Here is an 11665-nt window from a genome sequence, read left to right on the forward strand (position 1 = left end):
TCAAATTCTACATTTTTATAGGGCTTGATTATTTGGAAATGTCATTAACTTATTCTCACTGTCCTTCTGCTTCCTCTGATCTATTTATAAGGTCAGTTCCTGAAGCTTTATTTTTCATGTTGATGAGGAAATGTGCAGGTATGTCAAACTTTTTAATAATTCACAATAAGGATAAGCATCCATGTGTAATCTTTGCACTTATAAAATATACTTTAAAAGTGATCAATTAGTTACCAAAAACTACTCTCATTTTAATGTAAATTAATTTTATACCATTTGTAGGTCTTTCCACATAGTTAACCTCAGCCTTAAATAGTTTGATATTTTTCCCTGCCTGATAAGATATAAAATGCACAACAGGACACACAGTAATAAGAAACAAGGGCAATTTATTTTAATACAGATGTTCTTTCTTTTTTTTAGTCTCATTTAGAGGAACAGATGTTCTAATAAATGATGACAGTTTCTTTTTTATTATATTTTCTTCCGATCTTTAAAAAAATCAGTTTCATCGAGTATAATTAATTATATAATAAATCAATTTAAATTGAATTGTATAATTCAATTAGCTTTGACAAATGTATAAAGTTGTGTAAGCGTCACCACAATCAAAACATAAAACATTTTTATCATCTCTAAAAGCATCCCTGTGCTTTTTTGCATTCAGTTCTCTTTGCCCCCCAGCCTCTGGCAACTACTGATCTTTTTGTTACTATAGTGTTATTTTTATCACAGTGCATGTAATTCTCTGTGTCTGACTTCTTTCACTTGAGTAATTCATTTGAGAATCATCTATGCTGTTGGCTCTATCAGCACTGTATTTCTTTTTATGACTAAGTAGTATCCCCCTTTATAGATATACCATTTGTTTATTCATTTACAACTCTAGGCACACTTGGCTTGTTTCCATTTTGAGCTATTCTGAATACTATGCAGCCATAAACAATGAAGAGTTCATGTCCTTTGTAGGGACATGGATGAAATTGGAAATCATCATTCTCAGTAAACTATCGCAAGAACAAAAAACCAAACACCGCATATTCTCACTCATAGGTGGGAATTGAACAATGAGAACACATGGACACAGGAAGGGGAACGTCACCCCCTGGGGACTGTTGTGGGGAGGGGGGAGGGGGGAGGGATAGCTTTAGGAGATATACCTAATGCTAAACGACGAGTTAATGGGTGCAGCACACCAGCATGGCACATGTATACATATGTAACTAACCTGCACATTGTGCACATGTACCCTAAAACTTAAAGTATAATAATAATTTTAAAAAATGACTATGAACTTTCAGTCTTTACATGACATATATTCTCATTTTTTCTTGTGTAAATATGGAGGAGTGGAATTTCTGGGTACTGTGATAGGTGTCCTTTTAGCCTAAGAAGCAGCTGGCAAGCTGTTTCCCAAAGTGCCTGTATCAATTTTAATTTTATTTGTACATTGCAACAACATATGAAACTTTAGTTAATCCCTGTCCTCACCAACACTTGGTAGAGTTAGTCTTTTTAATTTTAGCCAGTTTAGTGGACATGTAGTAGTATTTGTATTTCCTTAATGACTAATGATACTGAGCACCTATTATGTGCCTATATGCCATTTGTATATTTTCTTTTAAGTAGTGTTCACATATTTTTGCCCAGTTTTTATTGAGTTGTCTTATTATCAAATTATGAGCTCTTCAGATATTCTTGTCACAAATCCTCTAACAGTTATATGTTTTGAAAATATTTCTCCCAAGTCTGTGGCTGCTTATCTTTTTATTCTCTTAACAGTATTTTCTGAAGAGCAATTTAAAAAATATTATGAAGTCTAATTTATCATTTTTTCCCTTAGTTGGTGCTTTTGGTGTCCTAGGAAATATTTGCCTAGCCCATGGTCACAAAATTTTCTTCTGTTCAATTCTTTGCAATTCCCACTAATATTCCTTATTCTGCAGCCTATTTATTTCTGGTGTTAATACAGCCACTCCAGCTTTCTTTTGATTATTTTTCATGTTATATGTAGTCCATATTTTTTCCATTCTTTTATATTTAACTTATTTTTATTTTTATTATTATTATTTTTGAGACAGGGCCTTGCTCTGTCACCAGGCTGGAGTGCAGTGGCACAATCTCTGCTCACTGCAACCTCTGCCTCCTGGGTTCAAGTGATTCTCCTGCCTCAGCCTCCCAAGTAGCTGGGATTACAGGTGCCTGCCACCATGCCTGGCTAATTTTTGTATTTTTAGCAGAGATGGGGTTTCACCATGTTGATCAGTCTGGTGTCGAACTCCTGACCTCAAGTGATCGGCTCGCCTCGGCTTCCCAAAGTGCTGGTTTTACATGTATGAGCCACTGTGCCTGGCCTATATTTAACTTATCTTAAAAGTATTTATTTTTAATGTTGGTTTTCTGGAGACAGTATATCGCTGGATTTTGATTTTTTATTAAATCTGACTATTTCAGATTCAATAAAATCAAAACTTTTAGACTATTTATATAAGTGTAATTGCTGATATACTTTGATTTAAATCTACCATCTTTCTACTTATTATCTATTTGTTTTATCTGTGTCCTTCCTCCTGCCCCAATTTTCTTGCCTTCTCTTAGTTTGTTTTTTATCTGACTGCTTTCCAGGCTTTTCCCCAGCATTTTAGAGTTTTACTTTACGCACGTGCAGATCAGTATTTAAACAATGATTTGAGTGGCAACTTCTGCAGATCTCTGAAGCTCCCTCTTCACTGTTCTGTCCCACAAATTTTAGACACTCTGGTTTCTTCCAACTCTAAACCTTACCTCTTCAACTCATTGACTCTCTAGCCCCTCTTAGTCTTCTGCCTCACTGCTTTTGATCCTAAAAACTGTGGCTGGGTGTGGTGGCTCATGCCTGTAATCCCAGCATTTTGGGAGGCAGAGGGGGGCAGATCACGAGATCAAGAGATTGAGACCATCCTGGCCAACATGGTGAAACCCCGTTTCTACTAAAAATACAAAAATTAGTTGGGTGTGGTGGCGCACGCCTGTAAGTTGCAGCTACTTGGGAGGCTGAGGCAGGAGAATCGTTTGAACCCGGGAGGCGGAGGTTGCAGTGAGCTGAGACCGCACCACTGAACTCCAGCCTAGCGACAGTGTGAGACTCTGTCTTAACAACAACAAAAAAATGAAATTGCTTCCAGGCAGTAAGCTGGGGCAATTGAAGAGTTTAACTCATCTTTTCCCCCTCTAGCAGGTATAACTGACATACATCACCTATGTCCACTGTCTGCAATCATTTGTTTCATATATTTTTTCTAGGTTTCTAGTTGTGTATAGCAGGTGGCAATTCCCATAGCATTAATCTTTCATGGGTGGAGTATTTGATAATGCTTTCTTTATTCTACCCTTGTGGAAATTGTCTGAATAAATTTTCAGCACCATGTTGTATGTGAATGAATGATGTTCAACCTTAGGAATTAGTCCCCACTGTGGAAAAGTACCTCCTCTTCCTTTTCCAAACTTTCCTCTCCAACCCTTCATTATTTTTAATGAAGAACTGTCATAGGCTAAATGACTTGAATTTCATAGGGTATAGACTTGAATTTATGTTTTTCTTAGCTGCAGCTGTTTAAAAAATAGGAAAAGATTTTCTGAATTTTCATTAATGTATTCATTGAGTTGATTTTGCTACTAAAATGGACTTTTACTCTTTTGTTCCTGCCAACTTCAGAATAGACTTTAAAACCATTTGTTTTATTTATGAAATATGGTTTAATAACTAAAAATGCTTTATTGGTCCTTTATAGGAACTGCAAAATATGTAAAAAAGAGTGGGAGTGTGAAATGGGGAAAATTACTTAATTATCAATATCACCCTTTACTGTAAGCAGCTTATGCTTCTCTTTGGCCTTGAAAATGAACCTATGACATTCTGTGAGAAGAGTTGGCAATCCAAATAGGAACAGAAACACTGTTAGAGAAATCTAGAACAGACACAGAGAGTCTGTCCTTATCTGTGGCAGAAGACAGAAATCATGGGTTAAAAGTACTGAGAGTGTGACACTTTGAGCTAAACCCAACACCCCCATGACCATTGGGAGAGACGGAGACTTTGATTTCTCACGTTGTTGCTGCTCAACTCTCGGCACATGAGCTTTGTGCAACCTTCTAAATATTTCTTCTCTGACATGGGAAGAAGGAAAGCTTACGAGAATTGAATTTTCTTTCCTTTTCACTTGGGGAGAGAACCTTAATAATGGGAGAAAAGTAGTAACTATGCAAGCCCAGCATGTTGGATACAGCATTCTCTCTAGAAAAATAACCAGCTGGTCTTATCAGATTCCTGCCTGGAAGAGTATAAATAGCCTTTTCAGCGGTGCTGCCACAACTACTCACACTTTGTAAATCAAAATTTGTAGTTTTGCTTGAGGAAACAAGCTACTTAAACAGGCCCATTTTAGAAAAACCTTTTCTGAGGCTCTTACTTTTCACTCAATCATTTCAGGTATGAAGCCTAGTAATTTTGGCATCATAGGTATTTATTCAATTTCTTTTCATACTGTACTGTAAGAAACCAGAGTAATTGTGCTCATTTTTCTGTTTTTTTACTAGGTGATAAACTGTTCCCATTTCCGTGTCTTACAGAGATGCATTTAGATTGCCCTTAGGCATTGCTGGGTAGAGCTGTGCTAGCTGCCTGCTCAAACCTTCTATAGTGGCTTTTTTTCCCGTCACATGAGATAAAAAAAAATCTTATGCGCTGCTGCCAAGGGGTTGGTTATGCTTCCTAGGGCTTCCGATGAGAAAAAATGTGGGAGAGCATAAGTTGTTAGAAAGTTAACTGAGTCAAATGCCTGGTTGCTTCATTATTCAGCTTAAATAGTAAACTCAAGCTGTGTGACCTTCTCTGTGACATGCACTATTGCTTGAGGTTGGGGACGTGAAGATGAACAACAGAAAGCCCTGTTCTTGAGGAGCTGCTAGTCTAGCGACATGACACCCAGATAAGATCAGTGGGTTACGTGCCAAGATGAAGGTGGAGGGAACCACGAGAACACAGAGGAAAGGCAGAGTCTCACCGAGCTAGGAGACGTACCTGACCGCTACTAAATAGCCAGGAAAATAGTTTTCACATTCTTTGATATCACTGCAAGTGAGTGAAAGCTGTAACAATCAGGAGTAGAACGTGCTACCTGTTTCTGCAGTCCTTCAGTGTGGAAATTGTGTTTAAAGAAGGCATCCAGAGATGGGCTTGCAGTGGCACTGTTACTACAGAGTGAGAGGTAGACAAGCATCGGTCTCCTAGGAGAGGTCTCTGAAGGACATTGGAGCCAGATACTTGTAAATGAAGACTTTACAAATAATTACACCCATATTTTTTGAAGTTATCAAGGTGCTATTCTTAATTGGATTGTAATACAAATACTTTCCCTTGATTTTTGTTTCAAATATAACCAACGATCCTACTTCTGAATCACATCACAACTGATTAGATCAAATTATTTGTGAAAATGGACAACTTTTTCTAGTAAAAAATGCCCGTAAGGTTTTGCACAGTAATAAAATAAATTTGACCAGCCACATTTACAGGTGACTTTTCTTAAAACCTGAGATCTGTAGTGACGTGTCATTTTTCTAGAGGAGCAGTTTGAATTCCATCCTCAGTAAGAGTGCTGTGCAGGGCAGGTAACCTTGCTTGGGAGTGAGTCTAGCTGGCCACCCTAAACCTGAATACTACTTTGCTTGTCTTCACTGGTTCTTATAGTCAAAGTAGTTTTCTTTAAAGGGACTGAAAAAGCCATTTGAGTTTATTTTTGCAGCTAAAATTCACTTCACTATATGAATAATTTATAATCTATAGTTTATGAATTTGTAGATTAGAATTTGGTCCTCTCTGAATACCAAGAATTACTGTATTATTTAGGACAATTTGTTTTTTCAGCATTAGGTAACCAATTTCTTAATTTTTGTTTGTTTGTTTGTTTGAGGCAAGGTTTTCCTTCATTAACCAGGCTGGAGTGCAATGGTCAGATCATAACTCTCTACAGCCTCAAACTCCTGGGCTCAAGGGATCCTCTCGCTTCAGCCTCCCTAGTTGCTGAGGCTGCAGGCATGCACCACCAAGCCTGGCTAATATTTAAAATTTTTTTTGAAGAAAAACAATTTCTTTCACTTTGTTACCCAGGCTGGTCTTGAAATCCTGGGCTCAAGAAATCCATCTATCTTGGCCTCCCAAAGTGCTGCGATTACAGGCATGAGCCACCATGCCTGGTCCAATTGCTTTAATTTTTAATTCTCTCCGTTTAAAGTTCGTCTCCCAAATCTTAAATTCACTGAGAAGTGTCTGCATCAACAATGTATATATGGCTGGGCATGGGGGCTCACGCCTGTAATCTCAGCACTTTGGGAGGCCGAGGCGGGTGGATCACGAGGTCAGGAGTTCAAGACCAGTCTGGCCAAGATGGTGAAACCCCGTCTCTACTAAAAATATAAAAATTAGCCAGGTGTGGTGGCGGGCACCTGTAATCCCAGCTACTCGGGAGGCTGAGGAAGAGAATTACTTGAACCTGCGAGGCAGAGGCTGCAGTGAGCCAAGATCGCGCCACTGCACTCCAGCCTGGGTGACAGAGCAAGACTCCATATCAAAAAAACAAAAACAACCAACAATGTACATGTGAGGAATGGTGCTTGGAGCATAAGCAGTGTGCTGAAATCGCTGGTGCCAGGGGTGGGTCACATTGCAAGTGCCCATGAGTTGAGTGCCAGCTGGAAATTGGTCAAGTGAGGCTTTAAAGTGGATGAAGAGTTCCCCAAGAAATATTGTATGGAAACCTGATCTGGATGATCTTGTAGGCTAGTCTAGAAATTCATGAGGATGGTAAATGTTTTCTGCAGTTTTGCATAGACCTGGAATTGTTAAAACATGGCTGATTCTGCAATGACAACTTCCACTAGTTCTCTACCAGGGCAGTTCTATTGCTAATACAAGTATTTCCTTGTCTTTTAATGCTATGTTCCTGGTCTCAGGAAGATGTCTATTAGGTCTCAGATTATGGGCTCAGGTTTATTAGTATTATTACTATTTGGGAAATAAAAATTACAGCAGTAAGAGGAATGTTCTAGAGGGTACTTTGTTGTTACATGCACATTACAATATCCAAGCCTCCAAAATGAAGCATAAATTTGGAACTTAGTTGCTTGATGTAAGATGTTCTTCCTCTTTAAAATGTTTACAAGGTTGATTGAAACAGCTCAGTCGTTTCAATGTGAATTTTGACATGTGAATTTTGACATTCCCTCAGATGCTCAGTTACCCGGTGGTGTGGCATTATGGAAATGTAATATGCCAGCCAGCAGTCACTTGCATCTCCCACAAGTTAATGCCTTTAGTAGGAGATGTTTTGCTGTTAGAGAGGGCTTAAAGTTATGGGATCAGACTCCACACACCAATGTCTAATCTATCTTGCAGTAAAGTGTATAGCAACAAGATGGTTCTGCCTGGCTATATATGCTAAATTCCTTGCATAGGTGGTGTTACAGTTCTACTCTAAATAAAGCAATCAATCAATATTTCTTCTCTGCTTACACTCCAATCTTCAGAACTGCTTGTTAAGCTAGCTAGATGGATTTACTTAGGGCAGTGAAAGACATTCAGCAAGTCCATCCAATTTCTTGATTTATTTGCTATTGATGCATAAAATAAGCTTGTCTGTGAAATAACCAGGTTGAAATTGCTGTTCTCATGCATTTTCATTGTTATTATTTGGCTAGACTGGCTCCTGAGGGTCAAATTAAAACTCATTCATCCAGAGCTACATGAGTGACAATGGATAGCTTCTTCAGTTAAAATCAGTACCAGTATTGTGTTTGAATAACACCATTGAATAATCTTAGATAATATCTAGATCTACCAAATTTTCTAAAAGTAAAGAGGAAGAATATCCATATGAATTGTTCATCTTCGAAATGTGTTTGAATTTAACATCTAGATTTTATTGTCACTTAAAATGAAGAGACATACATCAACCTAAGAACTCAATGACAGCATATGTGAACTTTTCTAACACAAGAAATAATCATGGTGATATTTACACTTTGTATTGCCTTATAGTTGACAAAAGACTTTTCACGGTGTTATGTCTTCTGATACAACATCTGAAGATATTTCTGAAATAAATTATTGTCACCTTGTTTGAAGACTGGATAATTTTTAAAAATTCTTAAAGATAGTCATTATTCAGAGACACTTAAAGTCTTGCTATCTTCCCTAATTTTAATAATGCAAAATCCTTTAGAAAAAATTATACATATCTCTCTCTTTTTTTTTTTTTTTTTTTAGATGGAGTTTCACTCTTGTTGACCAGGCTAGAGTGCGATGGCGCAATCTCGGCTCACTGCAACCTCCGCCTCCCGGGTTCAAGCGATTCTCCTGCCTCAGCCTCCTGAGTAGCTGGGATTACAGGAGTGTGTCACTACACCCAGCTAATTTTGAATTTTTAGTAGAGATGGGGTTTCTCCACATTGGTCAGGCTGGTCTCAAACTCCCGATCTCAGGTGATCTGCCTGCCTCAGTCTCCCAAAGTGCTGGGATTTATAGGTGTGAGCCACCGTGCCCGACTGATGTCTCTCTTTTTTTTACAAAAATTATTTTTGCAAAGTATTTAATGTAAAAAATATATTTCCAAAGGCAACAATCTTTAGTCAATGTACTACTCTTTTCAAAAAATATATTTTAAAATGTTTGACTTCTACTTAAAATGCATATTTTCTATTGTATAGAGCTTAGAAATAATTCTAGTCCATGGCCTTCATTGTATAGATGAGGAAATGAAGACATACAAGGTGACTTGCCCAAGGTCACTCAGTGTTAGCTGACATTGGCACCTTCCTCTATTACTCTCAGACAACTACTTGTTTTTTACAAAACAAAATCTCCATACTACAGTACCATAGTTTCAAAACAAGACTGTATGGTGAACAGCCAGTCTTATTAGGTAAAGTATTTCCATGCCAAATGTAAGTCACATAGGGCATTTTGTTCTTGGAGTAATTAAACAATATGACCCACAAAAGTTGAAGGATTATTCCCAGTTGTCTCCTGCATCTATTTTGGTACAGGAATGTAAACATGGAACAAGAAGATGGCTGTCACTCAAAATAAATTGCTGCATTGGCCAGACGTTTTGGCTTTTCTGGTTGAGGGCCAAGTGGTATATTGTGCTCTTGGCTTCCAGAAAATGGAGTGGATCCCAAGGCTGCTGGTTCATGGAACTGCAAGACCTAGTATGTTTTTTCTTACTATTAGCCACGTATAGGCTGGAAGTCCTTCGACCAGGATGATTTAACAACTGAGTCAGTTGATTATATAGAGAACCCCACTCTATCTCAGTGTACTGATTTACACACCTTAACTAGCTGCAGAAATCAGATGAATTTCACTTAATAATGGGGTAGATAGGATCCAGTATGGCGCCCACTATTATAGTTTCTTCACTATTTTGCCACTTCTAAAAGTGGCATTTTTTTTCCCACTATTTTTGGCCACTTGAAAAAGAGACCAGGAAACAAGGATAATGAATGGGCCCCATATCGACCAGTTTTTTTTTTTTTTGGTGTTTTTCTTATCATGTCTCCCATTTAAATATTCTTTCTGTTTCTCTAAATATCACTCCTTTGCTAGGTCTGAATCATCCTTAACAAGTATATTTTTTGATACCGTTGTATTTTTCAGGGGAAAAGGAAAAAAAAACCTTTTTATTTAAGGATTTTTGAACACTAATATCTTTTACCTAGAAAGAATTTCTCTTTTTACTTAAGTTTGAACCAGGAACTTGAAACACTATACATTTTCTGTTACCTTTGGCAATAAAATTAAATCTGAAGTGAAAGAACTGAGTAATCTACAACATATCCATTTGTCAACGTAACATCCTGAGTAGCACACTTTAAACTTTTAAGCATACACATTTTTAAAAGATCTCCCTATAAATAGCTAATGGGGAAAATCTTAATGTATGAAAGCTCCGAGTCATCTATCTCACCCACTGCTACTGTCATGAGAGAGGGAGCAGAATTTGTCATTAATGGTTCAGCTCATGGGGAAGTCCCTTTCTGAATTTGAAAATGGCTGTAGACGTTTGCAAATAATGGTCCAGGTGCTTTTAAGTATCTTGTATCTAAGGAACATGATTTTTAAAATCATAATTTAGAAATAAAATTAAGTAATTAAAATAATAAAAGATGTCAATGGGCATTATCATAGAAAGTTTTTGAAACTCTGTAATTTGGGTCTAGTCGGTCAACCCTGTCTTATGGATGACAGTGGCATAGGCCAAGATGTAGGTCAGGATGCTGTAACCTAGTGGTCAGCTAAGGAATGCTGCTGTATGAGATTGAAGTGAAATTACTTTGTACTACCATGCATTGGCCTTGTAGAAGTCCAATGCCCTCATCCAGAGTTCTGTGACTCTCTGGGATGGGGAGGCCGGAGCTTATATTTTCATGATCACCTTTGGCTCTGTTTGTGCATCTGATGAAGTATTCTTCATTCTTCACCTTGAGGCTGTCCCTACATCTCAATCCTGGTGTTGACACAAAGGGTTTGGTCAGCGATTGGTTTTTTTGATACTCTTTTCACCCTAGAGCAACATTAATACAGGTTGATTGCATGAAGTTTCCTTAGTGAGAGGGCCCATCATTGTTCAACAATTGTAAACAACATGAAATTGTACATTAGAAAATCTTTGCCGTTTATAAACCAAAGTTGGTTTTCCTTCCGTTTGTTTTGCATAAAATTTTTTTAAAAAACCTAATTAGAACATGTGTTAAAAATTTTCAACAGCATGGAAGGGTACTCTTGTATGCAAAAAATATTCTTACATGAGATCACCAATTAGCCTGCTCTGAGGTGACTACGGTTAATAATTTGTATTCTCCTATAATATTTTTAGATGTATATGTCTCAATCCTTCTTTGTAAACAAAATGATATCACACTATACTTAATATTTTGTACCACTTTGCATTTTATATGAAAAAATATTTTTGAGTAATCTGATATCGGTATCTAAAGACCTGTTTTATACTTTGAGTAGCTGCATAATAATATTTCATTGTATGAGACTTTCAGTAATTTATTATTTCTTTTTTCTTTTTGTTTTCAAACACCAACTATTAATAGAATCAGATATACTATAATTTATTAACCAGCCAGCTCTTTACAGATATTCAAGATGTTTCCAGTTTGTTGCTATTTTTTTTTTTTTTTTTGAGACGGAGTCTCGCTCTGCTGCCCAGGCTGGAGTGCAGTGGCACCATCTCTGCTCACTGCAAGCTCCGCCTTGCTGGTTCACGCCATTCTCTCCTGGGCTCAAGTGATCCTTCCACCACGGCCTCTGAAAGTTCTGGGATTACAGGGATGAACCACTGCACCCAGCCCTGGATAAATTTTTATAAGTGAATTTTTTTTGGATTAACAGGTATTTGGATATTTAATTTAACACATATGGCTAAATTGGTCTCTTTTAGAATCAGCTTGTCTGGTTCCATCATCCCCAAGATCTCATTTGTAGTTTCATTTGGATCACATTGAATTTATTAAATGTTAGGGAAAATAATATTTTATGATTGTATCTTACTGTGCAAAACCAGAGTGGCTTGCAATGTGTTTGTCTTATTTTATGCGTTTTAGATTTTAAATTTTC

Source organism: Gorilla gorilla, chromosome 5 (assembly GCF_029281585.2).
Source record: "Gorilla gorilla gorilla isolate KB3781 chromosome 5, NHGRI_mGorGor1-v2.1_pri, whole genome shotgun sequence".
NCBI lineage: Eukaryota > Metazoa > Chordata > Mammalia > Primates > Hominidae > Gorilla > Gorilla gorilla.